Below are 20,460 nucleotides of genomic sequence, written 5' to 3'. Positions count from 1 at the left end.
CCACTATTGCTGCCTGGGGGGTACAAAAGGGGTCGACTACATGTTTGGATGCCTCCCCCCCCCCCCCCCAAGCTGGAGTTTGGGGGTAGCGCCCCTGAAGCTAAAAATAGATGAAAAATTGCCTTGTAAAATATTATAATTTCATAGTCAATCTGGGTTGTTCGTTAGGTAGATGATCTGACGGTAGAAGTTATGTTTAATTTAGGGTTTTTTCCCTAGAAGGAAACCCCTCAGTTTATATGAGGTAATTACATTGTAGATGTGCATTATTATTCTAAGTGGTAAAGGGAGAGGAGATTGTGTGAGAGCGAAAAGGAAATTACAACAGATATGTTGTAGATTGTATCTCTTCATTTTGCTAGATAATATAAAAAGGACTGGATGTTTCTCCATACACGTAGCCCAAATTGGGTGAACCATGTATATATGTATCTCTCTTCTTTATATGTGCCACAATATTTGTGCATTTCATTTCTTCGTAAATTAATTTCTAACAATTGGTATCATAGTCGAAGGTCTATTTGGCTGATAAACTCGTAGTAGAGAAGGGTTCCTGGTTTTATTGGGAGAAATGGTGGAAGATGGTAGGTTTGGGGTCGAAAAATTTAATAGTCAAAACTACTAGCCGTGGAAGATGCTAATGGAAGGTTATCTGTATCAGAAAGATTTGTACTTACCATTGAGCGGAAAATCAAAGAAGTCGATGAGTGTGACGAATGTAGAATGGGAGATTCTCGACAAAAAGGCACTAGGAACAATATGGCTATGTCTGGAAGCGTCAGTGACATTCAAAATTTCAAAGAAAATGACAACAGAAGGTTTAATGATGGTATTGGCCAAACTATATGAAAATCTATTGGCCTCAAATAAGGTATTTCTCATGAAGTGTCTATTGACTATGAAGATGTTAGAAGGTGGATTTGTTGTTGATCATTTAAATAAATTTAACATGGTTATCGGTCCGTTAATTTTTGTAGGGGTAAATTTTGATGATGAAGTTAGGGCTTTGTTATTTATGTGCTCATTTCCAAAAAGTTGGAATGGCTTATTCATGGTTATTGGTAATTCTATCTCTAGATCTAGTACTTTAAAGTTTGGTGATGTTGTTGGTGCCATCCTTACCGAGGAAATGCGATGGAAAAACTATGGTGAGACATCAAGTAATTCTTTGACTGCAGAGACTAGGGGAAGAAAAGAGGAAAGAGAAAGGAGCCCAGGAAATCGCAGTTAGTCAAGAAAAGGAAAATCCAAATCCAGACCAGGAATAGTGTGCTGGAAATGTGGGAAGAAAGGAAACCTAAAGAAAGATTGTAAATATCGAAAGGGAAAAGAAGGAGATGGACAACAAGAGAATAATCATGAAGTGAATGTGATAGGTGATGTGTTTCAAGGTGATTTTATTCTTTCATTATAGAATATTATTGATGCTTGGGTGGTATATTTAGGGGCCTCATTCCATGCCACACATTATAGGAAACATTTTCGTGACTATGTTCAAGGAGATTTTGGATAGGTTTGTCTGGTTGTTGATAAACCTTGTAAAATCATTGGAATGGGTAAGGTTTTTATAAAGTAACAAAATGGAAACCAATGTCTATTGAAGGAGGTAAGGCATGTTCCAGATCTAAATAAAGATCTAATTTCAATGGGGCAGTTGGGAGGTGAAGGTTGTGTAACTACTTTTATAGACAAAACCAGGAAGGTCACTAAAGGAGCCTTGAATATAGAAAAAGGAGAAAAGGCCGGTACATTATATTTATGTAATAGTATTTCTAATTCTGTTAATTATTTAACCTCCATAGGAGCAGACATGACACTTTGTCATCATAATTTCAGGCACATGAGTGAGAAGGGGATGGAGATTCTTCACTTAAGAATTATTTTTCCAGGTTTGAAGCATGTTCATTTGGATTTCTTTGAAAATTGTGTTTATGGAAAACATAGGAGAGTTAGATTTATTAGAGTTGGGAAGGAAAAGAAGAGTGAAAAATTAGAGCTTGTGCATATAGAAGTATATGGATCTGCTCAGGCATCATCTCTTGGTGTCTCTTGCTATTATGTTACTTTTATTGATTATGCAAATAGAAAAACCTAGATTTATTGTATTTGAAATAAATCTGATGTATTTGAAACTTTCAAGCAATGGAAAGCTTTGGTTGAGAATGAGACAGAAAAGAAGTTTAAGTGTCTTAGATAAAACAATGCAGGTGAATACTCTAACAAAGAGTTTGATAACTACTATTTAGAGCATGGATTTCGTAGAGAGAAGAGAATTCCAGGAACACCATAGGAAAATGGTGTGTCATAAAGGATGAACATGATAATCATGGAGCGTGCAAAGTGCATGATATTGCATGCAAGATTTCCCTTAAAATTTTGGGCAGATGCTATAGATATTGTTGTTAATATAATAAATAGAGGGCCTTCAAGTTCCTTGGATGGTGGTATTTCAAAAGGGGCACATACAGGTAAAAAGGTAAACTACTCATTTTTAAAGACTTTCGGTTGTGAAACCTTTGTCCACATCAATAAATAAAATATAACAAAGCTTGAGGCAAAATCAAAGAAATGTAACTTTATTGGATATAGGGTAAATGATTTTGGTTATCGCTTATATGATTATGAAAATCACAAAATCATTATGAGTAGAGATGTCATATTCAATGAAAATTTCTTGTATAAGGATCAAATGTATGGAAAGAACAAGAAAAAGAAAACAAAGAATACACAACGCTTGATGAGATCACATAAAAGGTAAATGTGCCTTAAAATCATAATGATTAGCAGCCACAACAACAACAACAACCACAATAGCAACATGCACCTTAAATACATGAAAGTGGTGTTAGAATATCTACCAGGATAAGTAGACCCCTTGAACAAAACTCTCCTTCATCATATTATGTATTGTTGATTGATTCTGGTGAACAAGAAATATATGAAGAAGAAATGTAGGTAGAAACTAGGAAGAAGTGGGAGTAAGCCATGGAAGAAAGGTGAATGGATTTGCACAAAAGAAAGGTATAGACTTTGATGAAATTTTTTCTCTTGTTGTTAAAATGACTTCAAACAGAACTATTTTAAGTCTAGTGGTAGTAGAAGATTTCCATCTTGAGCAGTTAGATTTCAAGAAAACCTTTCTCCATGGGGATTTGGAGGAAGAAATATATATGTATCAACCACAAGGGTAAGTGGTCAAAGGGAAGGAAAAGTTAGTGTGCAAATTGAAGAATAACTTGTATCGCTTAAAATAGGATCTAAGGTAGTGGTATAGAAAATTTGATAGGTTTATGCCCGAACAAGGTTATATTAGATGTCACTCTAACCATTGTGTTTATCTTAAAAAGAAAAATGATGGAAACTATACTATATTGTTATTGTATGTAGATGAAATGCTTGTTGCAGGGTCTAACATGCAGGAAATAAATGTGCTCAAAGGAAAATTGGAAAATTTATTTGCAATGAAGGATTTTGGTGCTGCAAAACAAATCCTAGGTATGAGAATAACTAAAGACAAGAAAAATCACAAATTAACATTGTCTCAGAGTGATTACATAGAAAATGTGTTGAAATATTTCATATGCAGAATGTAAAACCAATTAGTACACCTTTGTCTAGCCATTTCAAACTAAGTAAGGAGATGTGTCCCAAGAGTTAGGAAAAGATGGATTATATGTGTAAAGTTCCATATGCATCAACAATTGGAAGTTTAATGTATGCAATGGCCTGCACAAGGCTTGATGTTTCACATGTAGTGGGAGTTGTAAGCATGTATATGAACAATCTAGGAAAAGAGCATTGGATGGTAGTAAAGTGGATTCTCAGGTATTTAAGAGGTACCATAAATCAAGCATTATGCTTTGGTGATTCAAACATTGCTCTATAGGGATATGTTGATGCAAATATGGTAGGTGATAGAAATAACATGAGGAGCACCACAGGGTATGTGTTTACTGTAGGTGGAACAACTGTTAGTTGGGTTTCAAAATTGCAAAACATTGTTTCACATTCAAAAGCTGAACCAGAGTATGTTGCTGCTACAAAGGATGGTAATAAATGATTTGGTTACAAAGCTTTATGGATGAATTGGGCAAGAAGCAAGAGGTGGGAAAGTTATATAGTGATAGCCAGAGCGCCATTCGTCTTGCAAAGAAATCACCATTCCATTCCAAGGCTAAACATATACAACTCAAGTACCATTTCATACAATTAGTGTTGGAAGATGGATAATTGAAGCTAGAAAAGATACACAATAGCCAAAATCCTGCAGATATGTTAACAAAAGTTGTAACTAGGAAGAAGCTGAGATTTTGCTCAGTTTCAATTTCTCTTCAAGTATGATGATGAAGATGAGAAACAACTAGGTACAAAGTGGAAGCATTGTAGAGGAAGTGAAACAACGATGGAGTTGATGTAATTAGTCTCCAAGTGGGAGATTGTTGGATGTAAAGCCTGATTATCTTCCTAATTCAGAGGTCTTGTTTCAACCACATTTGGATCCCAATCCATGACGGGGGGTTGTGAGAGGGGATTTGTAAGGCCTTCGTGAGTGAAGTGCAACAAGCATCGGTGACTTGTGCACGAGAGCGGGCGCGCGAGCGGGCGCACTGGCGCGCGGAGGAAATGTGCGATGGGTGCGACAAATGTGCGACACTTGTGCGGAGGAAATGCGACAATATATGCGACGTTAGAAAAAACACTTATGCGACTAAGTGTCGAACTAACGCATATATATATGCAATGTTGAAAAGAACTGCAAGCCGACTTGTGAACGTTAACTTGTGGGCGGGCGTTGGCAACTTTGGGGGTCGGCCATGGGGTTGCACACCCCTTGAAACCTATGCAAGGATGGATATATATTAGTGGAGCTTGAGGCTCATTTCATCATCAAACAAACTCATCACTTCTACGCATAAGAGAGGGGTAAAATCTGCGCAAGGAAGAGATAGAGATGTGCATATCTCATGCGCTCTATCAAGGTGCAGTTTTGGTGTATTCTTGTGCCGGGTGAGGTGTAGGCAAGCGTGCCGGGGTTCAGTTTGGATGCAGATTTGTGCAGGACTTGGTAGAGAGGAATAAGTGGCTTGGGTGAGCACTTCTCTTTGTGCAAGGGTGCACATGATTGTAAAAGCAGGTTGCTTATCTTTGTAAATTTGTCTAAGTGTGAGACTTGGTTCAGCCAAGACACACTTGTGTTGTAAATATGATATTCTTAATAAAATTGTCGGGCAAACTCACATTACGGGGAGTTACCCCTCCCCTTTTAACTTGTTGCAATTGTTGTTGTTCTTGGTATAATTGCATGATGATAATGAATGAGTATGGGCTTCATTAAGTATAAAGGATAATTGCATTTTACTTAGTTGCGAAACAGAAGCTAAATATGTTAATGTGAAAGTAGGCGTAGTCCACGAATGTTAGTATTGGTGAAAAGAAAGCGTTCGGTGGTGCCGCACCTTGCTACAAGCGGTTGGAAGACTACCGCAGGTGTAGGGGCGTGACAGTTGGTATCAGAGCAGGTCTGAAGATTTGAAGAAGTCTTGTAGGAAGCTGAAGAAAGTGTGCATACACTTGGAAGTTGGTGACAAGTACTTGCAGGTGAAGGAAACCGTTTCACACGAAGTGGAACAAGGGTCGGTTCAGGTTGCATGTGACTTGGTAAAGATGTCTATCTTGCAGAAATTGGGTTATGCTACCTTTGAAGAATTTGAAGTAAGTCGACTTGAAGAGTCAAAGGAAGTAAAACAAGGATTTGCAGAATGTGGCAAAAGTTTGTTTGAAATAAGGGATGCTCTTCATGCCTTGGTCAAGGAGGGGATTTCTGATGAGAATAGAGAAGAATCCCTTCAACTTGCAAAGGAAGCAGACTTGATTGAAGTAGAACTCAAGAAGCTTGAGATAAGACAGAAATTGAATCAGAAGAAGTGGGATTGCCTAGCTCTTGAAGTAAGGTATCTCTTAGCCTTGAAGAGGAAGGCTGAGTCTGATGGAAAGAATGAAGATGCTTCTGTGGGGATGATGCAGATACTTGGTGCTTCTGCTACTACGGAAGTGGCCTCTAGAAGGGATCCTGAAAGGAACAAGTTGGAGCATGTTGGAATGAAGGTTGGAGGTGCTGATGTGCTCACTATAGTGGATAGTGGGGCTTCTCTCAACTTCATGGGCGAAGATACTGCGAGAAGAATTGGGCTGAAGTTTGTACCGACAAAGGCACAAATGAAGGCAGTGAATTCTCCTCCTATTGAGATTCTTGGTATAGCTGAAAGGGTGGACACTACACTTGGTGAATGGACCGGGAAGGTGGACTTCACTATAGTGCGGATTGATGACTATGAAGCTGTATTGGGGATGGAATTCATGAAAAAATTTGATGCTATGATCATTCCACATTTGAGGAAGCTCTACATTTATGATGGAAGGGAAGATGTACCCATTGGTGTGCCAACCATTGGTGTGACAAGGCCTGATTGTAAATTGGGAGTGATGCAAATGGAGAATAAGGAAAAGGTGAATAAGCGATTGTCTACTATTGAGGAAAAGCTTGTGGAGCAGTCATTTGTCATTAAGACACTTTAAGATAGCATCTTGGACTTGACAAGAAGACTAGAGCTGGTGGAGGATGATGATGATGATGATGAGGTGTATGTGAGACCGGATGTCCAGAAGGAAGACCAGGTTGCTTATCTACAAAGGATGGAGATTGAGGATCCTGATAGGTGGATCGAGTTGATTAGTGAGGGAGAGCCTTCAGGCTCTAATCCCTCTACATCTTCTTAGATGGATGAAGAAGATGGGGCTCATTGTTAGCTGGTCATGGCAGTGAGTCCTTAAACATGTTTGAGCAGGTATGATTGATGGTGCAGGGATGGCTTGGCATCAAGCATCATGACATGTTGCAGATGAGATGGATGGAGTTTCCATGGACCTGAGCATGGACTATGGAGATGGATTCTTGAGGAGTCAAGGATGTGGCAGATGTTTGAGGAACAACTGGTGATGACATGAGGATGTTCACTATTATAGTTTGAGCGTATGGTTGGACTAATCACCCGATTAGTTCAGACATGAGGTCCGGAAGTGTACAGAGATGTGTTGGCATTATGCTGGAGTATCATGATGAAGGTTCACATGGGGACACATGATGAAGACAAGAGGTCAGCAATCATGGATCAAGAAGATATCTGATGGGGAGCATACCGTGGAGGTGCATGCCTTGGTATGGTGAGCTTGGTGGTAGCTGGTCATTGAGCCGTGACATAGTGGAGAAGAGTCTCTACATATGTTGCAAGGATGTTTGTCTTGTGAAGAGGAGTTCACATCACGGATGAGTGATGATCTTGGTGGATGGCTACCGGGATGGTATGTTGTCGAGGACGACAACGATTTCAGGTGGAGGAGGATGTAAGGCCTTCGTGAGTGAAGTGCGACAGGCATCAACGACTCGTGCACGAGAGCGGGCACGCGGGCGGGCGCAAGGGCGCGCAGAGGAAATGTGCGATGGGTGCGACAAATGTGCGACGGGTGCAACACTTGTGCGGAGGAAATGCGACGATATATGCGACGTTAGAAAAAACACTTATGCGACTAAGTGTTGAACTAACGCATATATATGCGATGTTGAAAAGAAATGCAAGCCGACTTGTGAACGTTAACTTGTGGGCGGGTGTTGGCAACTTTGGGGGTCAGCCATGGGGCTGCACGCCCCTTGAAACCTACGCAAGGATGGATATATATTAGTGGAGCTTGAGGCTCATTTCATCATCAAACAAACTCATCACTTCTACGCATAAGAGAGGGGTAAAATCTGCGCAAGGAAGAGATAGAGCTGCGCATATCTCATGCGCTCTATCAAGGTGCAGTTTTGGTGTATTCTTGTGCTGGGTGAGGTGTAGGCAAGCGTGCCGGGGTTCAGTTTGGATGCAGATTTGTGCAGGACTTGGTAGAGAGGAATAAGTGGCTCAGGTGAGCACTTCTCTTTGTGCAAGGGTGCACATGATTGTAAAAGTAGGTTGCTTATCTTTGTAAATTTGTCTAAGTGTGAGACTTGGTTCAGCCAAGACACACTTGTGTTGTAAATCTGATATTCTTAATAAAATTGTCAGGCAGACTCACATTACAGGGAGTTGCCTCTCCCCTTTATACTTGTTGCAATTGTTGTTTTTCTCGGTATAATTGCATGATGATAATGAATGAGTATGGGCTTCATTAAGTATAAAGGATAATTGCATTTTACTTAGTTGCGAAACACAAGCTAAGTATGTTAAAGTGAAAGTAGGCGTAGTCCATGAATGTTAGTATTGGTGAAAAGAAAGCGTTCGGTGGTGCCGCACCTTGCTACAAGCTGTTGGAAGACTACCGCAGGTGTAGGGGCGTGACAGGATTTCCCCCCCACTATTGCTGCCTCGGGGGTCCACAGGGGGCGATTGCATGTTTGGATCCCCCCTTGGTGGGGGTTCGGGGGCAACACCCTTGAAGCTAAAAATAGATGAAAAATTGCCTTGTAAAATATTGTAATTTTGTAGTTAATCTGGGTCATTCATTAGGCGGATGATCTGACAATAGAAGTTATGTTTAATTTTGGGTGTTTTTCCCTAGAAGGAAACCCTTAAGTTTATATGATGGAATTGTATTGTGAATGTGCATTATTATTCCGAGTGAGAAAGAGAGAGGAGACTGTCTAAGAGCGAAGAGGAAATTACAACAAATATGTTGTAGGTTGTATCTCTTCATTTTGTTGGATAATATAAAAGGAAGGCATCGCTGTTTCTCCATGGACATAGCCAAAATTGGGTGAACCACATATATTTGTGTCTCTTTTGTTTTACGCATTTCTGTATTAGTGTTTCCACAATATTTTGTGTATTTCATTACTCCATAAATTAATTTATAACATTACATGCATAGTAGCCTACCTCTTTTCCTTATCATTTTTTCTTTGTTTTTTTCCTTCCAAAGTGTGTATCCTCTCCTCCACGTCCTCAAAGAATTGTGTATTCTTGTATAGATCTTCCTCTATCAAGTCTTTATGGGTGTAAGGCTAGTGGAACTTGAATTTCTTGCAATTATTTCAAGCTATATTTTGTAGATAATAAGTCTAGAATTTTCCTTCATAGGGACTCAACCCTTCAATATGATCAACTTCCATATTATCATGTGGTTGTTCCTGCAACATGTAGACCCCAAGTTTTATTAGGTACGATGGTTAGGAGTGCTTGTTGCTTTCCTATAAGGAGAAATTGACACCAACTATGGTGGGTTGATAAGTGATTTTCCTGAGGGAAACCAAATCCTGGAAAAATTCAAGTAGTAGATGGGGAGGCTTAGTGATAATTTAAATGCATTAAATGTGCGTTTCTCTTGTATGAACCAATATCCAATTGGTCTGATTACCTCTTCATCCTCTTTAGAGATCCATGGAGTAGGATTATTGAATATCAATTGATATAGCGGGCCCAAAAATCCATCACATATATCACTGAATTATGAACATAATTTATTTTCTTAGAGCTCATTGTAATAAATGTAGATTGGGATTTTTGTGGGATTCCACCTCCATCCCATCAAGGGAAATGTTCACCTAACACACATGAAATTAACCAAATCAGACAACATATAGAAGAATTTCCCTAAATGAATTCCTCTTTAATATACTAAATAATAGATTTCTTAAGGTTCTCTAACAAAATCACCACGAAGTTGAAAGTTGTGTCCATATATGTGATCTAATCTATCAATGACACCTATTATAGCTTGATGTGTGACTATGTCTCTTTCTTTGTAGAGTTAAATGGCTGGTGCCATGGAAATACTATAAGTTGGGGAGAATTGCATTTCCATTAGAGGAAATTTCAGCCTAAAAGTGCCGATGAATTTTTCACATACATAATATGTAAAGTAGTCAAAATCATTTAAATTTAAAAAGAGGCACATGTAAATATTTTGGAGGGAAAATTAAAAAAAAAAAGTATTATTTTTTCAATTGTATTTTTGACATATATATCCTTATAGGTTTACTCAAATTTCAAGTGTAGACACTCATTGGATGTATAATTAAATTCTTCATCCAACGAGTACCCATTTTGCATACTTTTGAGAAGAACCACATTGATAAATATTGAAGATACATTAAAGAAGCGCGTTCAATATGTGTTTTTAATGTATCCTCAACTTTTATCAATGTGGGTCTTCTCAAAAGTATGCATAATGGGTACTCTTTGGATGTATAATTTAATTCAGCATCCAACGAGTGTTTACACTTGAAACTTGAGTAAACCTATAAGGAGATAAGCCAAAAATATAGTTAAAAAATAGTTTTCTTCTTTTTCCATAAAAATTCATAGCTCTTGTTTATTATTTTCATATTATTTTATAATTTTTCCTTAGGAGACCACTTTTAGGTTGCAATTTCCTCTAATATATATAAATTCTCTTTCCCTTCTTGAGAAACGGTTTCTAACCACTTATTTACCAATGTCATGCATTATTTTACATGCATTATAACTAGTGTTCATTATAGTAGGATTTAGAGAAACACATGTTTCCTACTAGTGGTGAGTCATGGGATTCCTAGAGAACTTTGGATTTAAATCTTGAATTTGGGCTTAGGTAAATTCTTCCTTGATAATAGAGAATGCCATTTTCCATTTGAACTTTGATTTTCGAACATGATTATTGATTATACTGCATGCTTTTGGATCTTTTCCATATTCAATTTCAATTTCATTAAGTCAATATGGAACTGCAATTTGAACTGCAAGTGACGAAGACTTTATGTCTTTTTGTGAGAGAGCATATTTTTGTGTTGTTCTTCAGTTTCTTATGTGATATCTCCATATCAAAAGTGGAATGATTTTCAATCCATTTTTTTGTTATGTAGAAATTGTTTTTTGTTGGAGACGGTGTTGAAGACTGTTATGATTTGTTATTATTAGAAAATTAATTCCCAAAAGATACTATTGGAATTTGGCTAGAGTGTGCATAATGGCAAGAATTTCTTTGCTGTATGCATATTTTAGGTATTCTCTTTTATTGAGATTCACACTTTCAAATGCTACAGGATGGCCATCCTGCATCAAAAAAGCCCCTATTATGAAACATGAAGCATTACATTTGATTACAAAAGGTTTTGAAAAATTTGGAGTTACTAGTACAAGTGTATTGGAGTTTATTTCCTTTAAGATCTCAAAATATCTTTCTACCTTATCATCCCATTGAAATGAGTTTTTCTTTAAAAGGTTTGTTAGGTGTGCAATTACATGAGCATAATTTTGAATAAACATTCGATAGTATCCTACTAGAAATCCTCTTAATCTAGAAATGGTGGTCTGGGCCACTATGTGATTTGCTTAATCTTGTTGGGATCTACGTTCACTCATTGTGATATCACATGTCCCAAATGAATAGTTCACTTTATCTAGGACATGTGATATCACAATACGGAGTGAACATAAAATCCCAACAAGATTAAAGAAAACACATAGTGTAATTGAATAGTTGAATGACGATTTTTTTACAACGAGGGACTCGACTTAAATACAACCTAGGTGTTATAGACATTTTTGTGCCTTACAACCTCAAGAATGAAATTTCCATAAACCAAGGGCTCCTAAGTCCCTAAAAGTGTTGTTCTAACCCCTAAAGGAACAAGGTCAACAGATTACAGCTTCTCCCAAAAGTTCTCCATGAAAAACTACTCAAAATTGGTCAAAACAGGATCATTACAGCTGCTCCATTGGCTAGGTGCGTTGCATCTCACCTAAATGCACTGTGAGGGTGCATTGAATTTCAAAACTCCCTTCTGTGGGGTGTGATGGGCGAGAAATGACAAATGGCAGTGTCATTCCGCGAGGTGGAGAGGCAATGGAAGCTTCCAGAATCTTCTCCTGTGACACTTGCCTCACTGAATTCGACCAAGGATGAGTAAGAGGCCCTCAGTCTCCAAGTGGAAGCAAGAACTGACAGAGAGAAGACACTAATCAAATCACAAGCTGACTCATCCTCCTTACAGATATCTATATATGGATCCCTCATCCCAGAGATCCAGAGGCTGGAATTTTGCATATTGTAAGGAATTGTTGTTGGTTTCTGGAGATAAACATCAGATTTGTTGGGTGATCTAAGCTTTGTTTGAGGTGAAGAGGGGCTTCTTTGCTGGGAGGTTGATGCTGGGTCGGAACAACTAGTTGTAACTCCTCCTGGATCTTTTCTTGTTTATCAATAAAAGCTATTTGAGTTTTCCTCCATGCTTTTGTATCATTGATGCTTGTTACATTTGTATGGTCAATTTAAATCTGATCCTAAGTTGTTTATGAATATAGATCCATGTCTTTGTATAGTGCTATGCTTCTGTGATCTTACAGGTACTTTGTGAAGCTGGGCGTGCAAGGGAGCAGGTAGCTGGGGACTATCAAAGAAGAGAGGGATCGAATCAAAGGATTAGCACAAGACAGAGGTTGGTCTTTCTATTCCTCTCTATCTATAATTCATAAAGGAAAAACATAAGTAGCTTTTCTCTGTTTGTTTCTAAGGCAGCTGTCACACCTTAGTGGGATAGAGCAGTTCTAAATAGACACTTTTCCCTGTAACAAAATGGAGACCATACTGGGGACTGTCTAATTAGTTTGTTTGTATATCATTCTTTGTTGTTTGTTTCATAAATTTACAAGTAGCATTCGAACTGCATTTTCCATAACAAATGCAAAGTAGATAACTGCTGCTTCAATCCATCCACTAGATCTGTTTATGATTTAAACAACTGGTTCACAAACTATCTGATTGCCCTTGTGATAGCTCTTAGATCCTCCTTAGATCTACCCCTGATTGTTGCATTACTAATTGCTTTTTACTCAGCCAAAAACCAAGAACTGAACTGTAAACTGTGACCCAAAACCCGAACAGAGTCTCGTTTCTGGCCCAGCGTAGGTACTGTTCAGAGATTCTGAATTTCAGCGCACTTCCCGAAGGGACAACCTGCGCTACATTTCAGATTCCCTGTGTTACAGGTGCGCTGATCAGACTAGCTCTGTGCAGTTGTGGCTTCTGTGGATCATCCTTTCCAGTTCTATTCCTGAATTTTGCTGCCTGTGATTAGTATATGTCTGTTTGAAACCCCTTTTCTTTGCTATTATTCTGCCTCCTTTGTACAAAAGAACTGTAGATGTTTTTGTGTGTTTGTTGAGTCATTTATAGTTTTCCTTTGCAAAAGTAGAATAGTCGTACTGTCGTCCTTTGATTCGAATCTGTCGCAAGTGTCGATTTCGATCGTAGGAGAAAGTTTGATTGTTGTTGATGGTCGATTATCCTGTTACTATTGCCTTTGGTCTGAATTTGTAATTTTCTAGTATCATAAACAAGTATTCATTTCATAATCGTAAGGCGTCGTAATCATCTCTATTTTTGATTTCGAAAAGAAGCTTGTTTATATTTGTCGCTTGAAAAGAAATTCAGATTTGTGCATCAACTTTCTTTTTAGCATCTATATACTAAGAAAGTCGGAAAACAAATACATGCATGTGCATTTGCATATAGACAGTCTGTTTGGCTTGATTTAGGAAAGTGCATTTACAGTGTGCTCTTTGCTCTTTGTGAAAAGATTCTGTCTTTCTTTTCCCTAGTAGCTAGGATTTTCATTGCACAAAAGAGATAAAAAATTTGTTTATCATCTTTAGATTGCATTTTAGGAATTACATCTACATCTCGTGGTGAACCCGAAAGGCAAACTTCATAAGCAAGATCAACTTAAAATAAATTCAATGAATCTAACAACGCTTTGGAACTTAACGCACAACATTTAGAGGTCTAGGCTAGAGACGTATTCCGACATCGTAAAGCCTGGTAACTGTTGTTCTCATTGATGGTTGGGTGATTCCTCCACTTTGAGATGATAAGTGCCAGTACAAACTTGTGCTCCCACGTACCGTCAAGTATATTTTGGGAGACCCCTCTAGGCTTAAAACCTTTATCCATAGGAAGCTGTGTCTGCCGTCCTATCGATCGCAATGCACTGAACACAACATTCGGGAAGATTGACTGCCGTACCGTAAAAAGTATTCTGCAGTTTTGCAATTGGTTTGGTACTTCCTCTACCTAGAATTCCAGAGTAGTCCCTTTCGTTCCTTTTCAGACTCCTTAACGGAAAAGGTCGATCTGAGCACTTGTCACTTCAGGCTCATTAAAAATCAAAGGCGACTAGAGTCATCTTTTGTTTTTTCTTGACTCTTAAAAACTGAAAAAACAAGTTGTGTCAAAGCGTCTAAAATTTATTTTAAACAGAATATTCATTACCCCTTTTCCTACGTTGATCTTGGGTTGAGAAAATGGAGTCCACCAACCAAGGAATTCCCCTTGGAGGAAATCCTAGTCCCTTCTCCTCTTGGGGAGATGTTGGTGCACCCCATATGGCCACATTGTCGCTTCCAGGACTGACAATTGGTTTGCCTATATGGCTCTTCTCAACCTCTGTTGTTCAGAACACCACAATTCCTGAACAATCGAATCAGCAATTAGACGAGTCCAGAGTTACCCAAAAACCTTCTACTTCCTCTAATTCTTCCTCTCCTCCTTCCTCTTCGCTTGATGGGGCTGGTAAAGCCAAAAATCAAGTACCTAAGGAGAAGAAGGAAAAGAAGAAGAAGGATCCAAAAGCGAATGGGGGCAAACGAGTGTCGTCTAACGAAAATCCACACATTGCACCGACCAGGCCTAAATCGCCATGTGTCATTTGCAAAGGAGACCACTATCACAGAGATTGTCCTTGCGTCCCTCGGATCTTAAGGGACTGGTCTCCTCATTTGCACAACTCGGTGTCATCAACCTCTGATGATCATGTTGAAAACACACCGTCAACTAGTGAAAGTGAAGCCCCAAGACAAAAAGGAAAATATAGATTTCCTTGTAAACTGTGCGAAGGCGATCATGCCGTCCACCGTTGTCCCTTCTTAGACGAAGCTAAAAGAGTTTTGGATGATCGTCCGGTCTCACCGTTACGACTTCCTCCTGGATATAAAAAACTCTTGCCGAGTCCGTCACTAGTTGAAAATCCAGCTGGCCCACTCAGGTGGTCGGCCGAAACATCTGTCACTGAAGATAAACCATCTGAATCCATACCAGACGAAAGTCAAAAGGTCGAGGCGACAGTTGACCCGGTCTTGCCTTCAGAGGTTCCATCTTCAGATGATACAGTCACTGAAGAGAACAAGGATGACAAAGTCCAAATTCTTTTCATAAGCAAGACTCCAACGAAGATGGGGGCAATTTACCCCTTCCTTTATCGCAGGAAGGAAGTTTGTCAGAGTTGTACCTGGCTGTCTATTCGGTCCCACCTCCAAGCAACCTAGTTGTCTCCTTCGACTGGAATCAACTAGGCAGACCCCGTTTACCGGCCAGTATACCATTCCGGATTATTGTTCAAATATATAGAATGGTTATGGCTGGTACCATCATAGATGAGGGGGCTTCTGTGAGTATCCTTTCCTCAACTACTTGGAAAGCGCTTGGTTCGCCATCGCTTTTGCCTGAGATGAAAAATCTAACAGGCTTTGATAAAGGAACCAGTCGACCATTAGGGATCCTTCCCAATGTGCCCATAACATTGAGAAAGAAAACCGTTCACATGAACGTAATGGTAGTTCAAGGACCCCTGGATTACAATCTACTCCTTGGACGAGACTATATTTATTGCATGGGAGCAATTGTCTCCTCACTCTTTAGAGTAATGTGTTTTCCGCACGAAGGAAGAGTGGTCAAGCTCGTGGACCAGCTTTCATTTCCCGATCACGCATAGAAAATAGTCATATACCATCCCTAAATGGTCTTTTTACGCAAGAAATGTCTCAATCCCCAGTCTGTCCACCCGATGAGCGCGAGTGATTCGAGAGGACATGACTGAAACCCAGGGGGAATGCACCCTGTTCTGCTTCGGCAGGAAAACTTCGGGTATATGGTAGGTTTCCGCGGGAGAATATGACTAATATGTACTCCCTGTCCGTGATTGGAAGAGGGGGTTATTCTAGAACGAGATTCTCTTGTCAAAGTTATGTGAGTTGGCGGGCATCGCCGCTCACCTTTGTTTATTTCGGTAGACATCGCCAGAGAAGTGTTTTGTTTACGCCTTAAATAGAACTATATTTGGTAACCTGTAAGAGGTAGGCCTCTCTCGGTAAAAAAAATGTTTTAACGGACTGAAGAAGGGGTAACCTTGAAACTCTGTTTTATACCTGGGGGCATGCAAACCTTTTGGAGTGCAAGCAAAGAGCGATCATTTATCTGTTTTTTTGGATTGGTCGTTTCCTAACTTGCATAAAGAAAGGATGTGGGGCAAAACTCTAAAAGTTTCCATTTTATATGAGACATTCTTATCACACGACTGGATTGATCGAGCAGTGTTACCGCAAGGTTCAAGCTCGTTAAAAAATAAACCCGCATCGAGCAGTTTTAGCACATAGTTCAAGCTCGTTAAAAAATAAACATAAGACATGAGCATTGTTTCCACCCGCGTTTAAGCTCGTTAAAAAATGAACTATTACCCCGGTAAATAACCATTGTGAATGTAGTACTTCAGCCATTTTAGCCTTGGTCGTGTTTGCACCATCACCTCCACTTTTTCATTTGGCCGACCATTCACTTCCATTTGATTGTTTACCCATTTTGAGGAACAACTGCGAAGATTGATTTCACTAGCCATCCTTGTGACACTGCTGTGATTAGAAAATTCCAAACCTTACCTGGAATCAGCTGCTACCCGTTTTATCACTCGTTCCTCAAAAGACGAGTCTCCTTTAAGCTCTTTTCAATTGACTCGTAAAATATGAAAAGATTGCCGAGCCATTGGCCTCTCCAGCTCGTTAAAGGGACAGTAAGTGTTATCCCTCCTCTAGATTTTAATCTTTTTGGACATGAGGGATTATTACACAAAAAGATCGAGTGCTTGTTTTGTTCGGCTAGTTAAAACTATCGAAAATTCATCCCTTCTGTATTGTTTTATACTTTTTCGGACTTAAGGGATTAGATGACGAAAAAGGAATTTTGGAGTTACCTTTACATTCCTTTTCAGACTCTCTAAAAATGAAAAGGACCGAGTTATCTTTGTCGTTAAACTCGTTACAAAGATTAATAGCGACAAACTTGTCTTTAGACGAGAACGAGTTTCACTATCGCTAGGCTCGTTAAAACATAGCGATGGGTTTGCCCGAAGGGCAAATTATAGAACAAGCATATGTTATCCTCCTCAAGCTTGATAAAAATAAAGAGGTACTGGTCAGCAATGACTGGGGAAAATTTGGGAAGAAAACTCAAAGAAACTTTGTTGGTAGCAAGTCGCTCTTGAACATGACACTTCCACTCCGTGTCCGAGTCGGGTTGGGTTGTTTCATTCATCGGTCACATCACCATGGTCACGCCATACCATCCACATTTGGGGTTAATGCTACCAATCCATCACATCAGTGTCGCCGACATGTTCAAGAGAAGTCATTCAGTGAATTCACCTGTGTCTCACCCACTACCATACATTATACTCCATTCTTTCATGACCGCCACCCTGAACCTTATATCCCCAGATCGTTTTCACCTCCATTAAAATCATTTGCTCCGTTCCGTGTCATTGATGTGGGATTCATTAAGGCCCTCCTGTGACGGATCACTTCTTGTCGACATCAGCTCATTATCCAAGAAGTTGATCTAGGAACACCCCATTCAGTACTTTGAAGCTTGCATGCCTCAATGGCAAGTTTCTCACTTCCAGCGACAGGTATACATCAATGACCTTCGACCGAAAGATTTTGCGTGGTGTTCGATACCAAGTCCTTTATTCACACCACGTGAATTGTACTATAGTACCTTGAGGGTCATTATCATTATCGGTGATTCCTCTCGCGCTTGTTAACAGTTTACATCATTGACTGGTAATCAAGCGATGTTTTTCCATGTTCGACTTCAGAACATTTCTCACATGGATCGACTTGTACTTCGAGTGAAGATCGGACGATATTGAAGACCCCGGATCTAGTTTCATCCATCCGGGCTGCGGTATATATTCAGGGAAATAAAGAAATTAAATGTACATCATTGCAGCACAGATAATCATCCTATCAAAAGGATGATGGCTCTACCAGAATCATCAGTCTACACTTAGACGATTGTCTGTCCTATGTACTTGAAAATGAATTTATAAATCTGAGCATGGGAATGCCCGCCTCAGCTAGATCATGAAAATATTATGAAGATAATGTATTGTATTGTATCTTATTACAGGTCTCCTCCCAGCATTGAAAGAACTTCGGATCCTCATAATAAAGCATTTCACCTGACACCAAAAGGTTAACGGCCTCATACTTTAGGGGGCAATTGTTATAGACATTTTTGTGCCCTACAACCTCAAGCACGAAATGTCCATAAACCAAGGGCTCCTAAGTCCCTAAAAGTGTTGTTCTAACCCCTAAAGGAACAAGGTCAAAAGATTACAGCTTCTCCCAGAATTTCTCCATGAAAAACTACTCAAAATTGGTCAAAACAGGATCATTGCAGCTGCTCCACTGGCTAGGTGCGTTGCATCTCACCTAAATGCGCTGTGAGGGTGCGTTGCATTTCAAAACTCCCTTCTGTGGGGTGCGATGGGCGAGAAATGACAAATGGCAGTGTCATTCCACGAGGTGGAGAGGCAATGGAAGCTTCCAGAATCTTCTCCTGTGACACTTGCCTCACTGAATTCGACCAAGGATGAGTAAGAGGCCCTCAGTCTCCAAGTGGAAGCAAGAACTGACAGAGAGAAGACACTAATCAAATCACAAGCTGACTCATCCTCCTTACAGATATCTATATATGGATCCCTCATCCCAGAGATCCAGAGGCTGGAATTTTGCATATTGTAAGGAATTGCTGTTGGTTTCTGGAGATAAACATCAGATTTGTTGGGTGATCTAAGCTTTGTTTGAGGTGAAGAGGGGCTTCTTTGCTGGGAGGTTGATGCTGGGTCGGAACAACTGGTTGTAACTCCTCCTGGATCTTTTCTTGTTTATCAATAAAAGCTATTTGAGTTTTCCTCCATGCTTTTGTATCATTGATGCTTGTTACATTTGTATGGTCAATTTAAATCTGATCCTAAGTTGTTTATGAATATAGATCCATGTCTTTGTATAGTGCTATGCTTCTGTGATCTTACAGGTACTTTGAGAAGCTGGGTGTGCAAGGGAGCAGGTAGTTGGGGACTATCAAAGAAGAGAGGGATTGAATCAAAGGATTAGCGCAAGACAGAGGTTGGTCTTTCTATTCCTCTCTATCTATAATTCATAAAGGAAAAACATAAGTAGATTTTCTCTATTTGTTTCTAAGGCAACTGTCACACCTTAGTGGGATAGAGCAGTTCTAAATAGACACTTTTCCCTGTAACACTAGGTTCCGTTTTACGAGGGGTCATGATTTTTATTCATACCCTTCTACATAATTATTTATTTATATTTATTTATTATTAATTTTTTATACCTAATATTAAAATTGGAGTGAGAGGTCTCAACATAATTGCATTGTCATGTTGTAGTAATGGAGTGTGCAATAAGGTTGATTCCATCAGTTGAAGACACGAATGCCATTTAAATCTTTAGTGGCATAGTTTGCATGCCAATCATTGAATCATAAATTCAAGCATGGGAAATTTCAAGGATGGAAATTTATTTTGAAGTTTAGAAGCCTTGACGAATCTCACTAGTCCCTAATATACAAAATGTTAAATATTTACTTATATATTTATAAAAAAAATCGAATTTCTAATGAGTTTATTTAACTCTCGATAAAAATTTTGTGATTTTTAAGGTAAAATAATTTTATACTATAAAATTTGGGTGAATAATTTTTCAGAAAAAATGGAAATTGGCAAATATTTTTTGAAAAAAATCATAGAAAATTAGCCCACTTGCGAATATTATCCTTTAAAATTTTCGTTGAATGCATGTACAAGACGATTAATTAATGGTGAACATACTAGTGAAACTTATCACTTAGTCAACGAAGTAGGAAAGGGGAGTGGAAGGATATTTGAAAATTGTGCTATTGAGTATGGAATGAGAATCCACTTTGAGATGGTCAAAAGCACAACACATGGACAAATAATGGAAAATAAAATTAAATAAATGCTTGGTTCCCTTGATGAATTTAATATGGAAACCCAAGAAGACGAGAGTCCAACAACATGCCACACAGAGTGGACATACATCATGATAGTGGATACTTAGATTTCTTGGTGATACCGATATAGGAACATCACTAATCTCTTTGAGTTGGTCTATCTCTTTATCTCCCATAGGGTAACAATTGAGATGTTAAAATGTGGTAAAATGTTCACTCTATGAGGTACTTCACAAATTTCATTACTTTGAGAACTATCTCTTTGATGAGTGGAAGTAATAGCGTCTATCTTCCTCTATCAGCGGTTGAACCTAGGAGATATCTTGAGCAAAACTACTCTCAACA

Source organism: Pinus tabuliformis, chromosome 3_1, assembly GCF_031772625.1.
Source record: "Pinus tabuliformis cultivar Carrire ecotype Pingquan chromosome 3_1, CPIR1, whole genome shotgun sequence".
NCBI classification, from domain to species: domain Eukaryota; kingdom Viridiplantae; phylum Streptophyta; class Pinopsida; order Pinales; family Pinaceae; genus Pinus; species Pinus tabuliformis.
Note: the sequence above shows the minus strand (reverse complement) of the source record.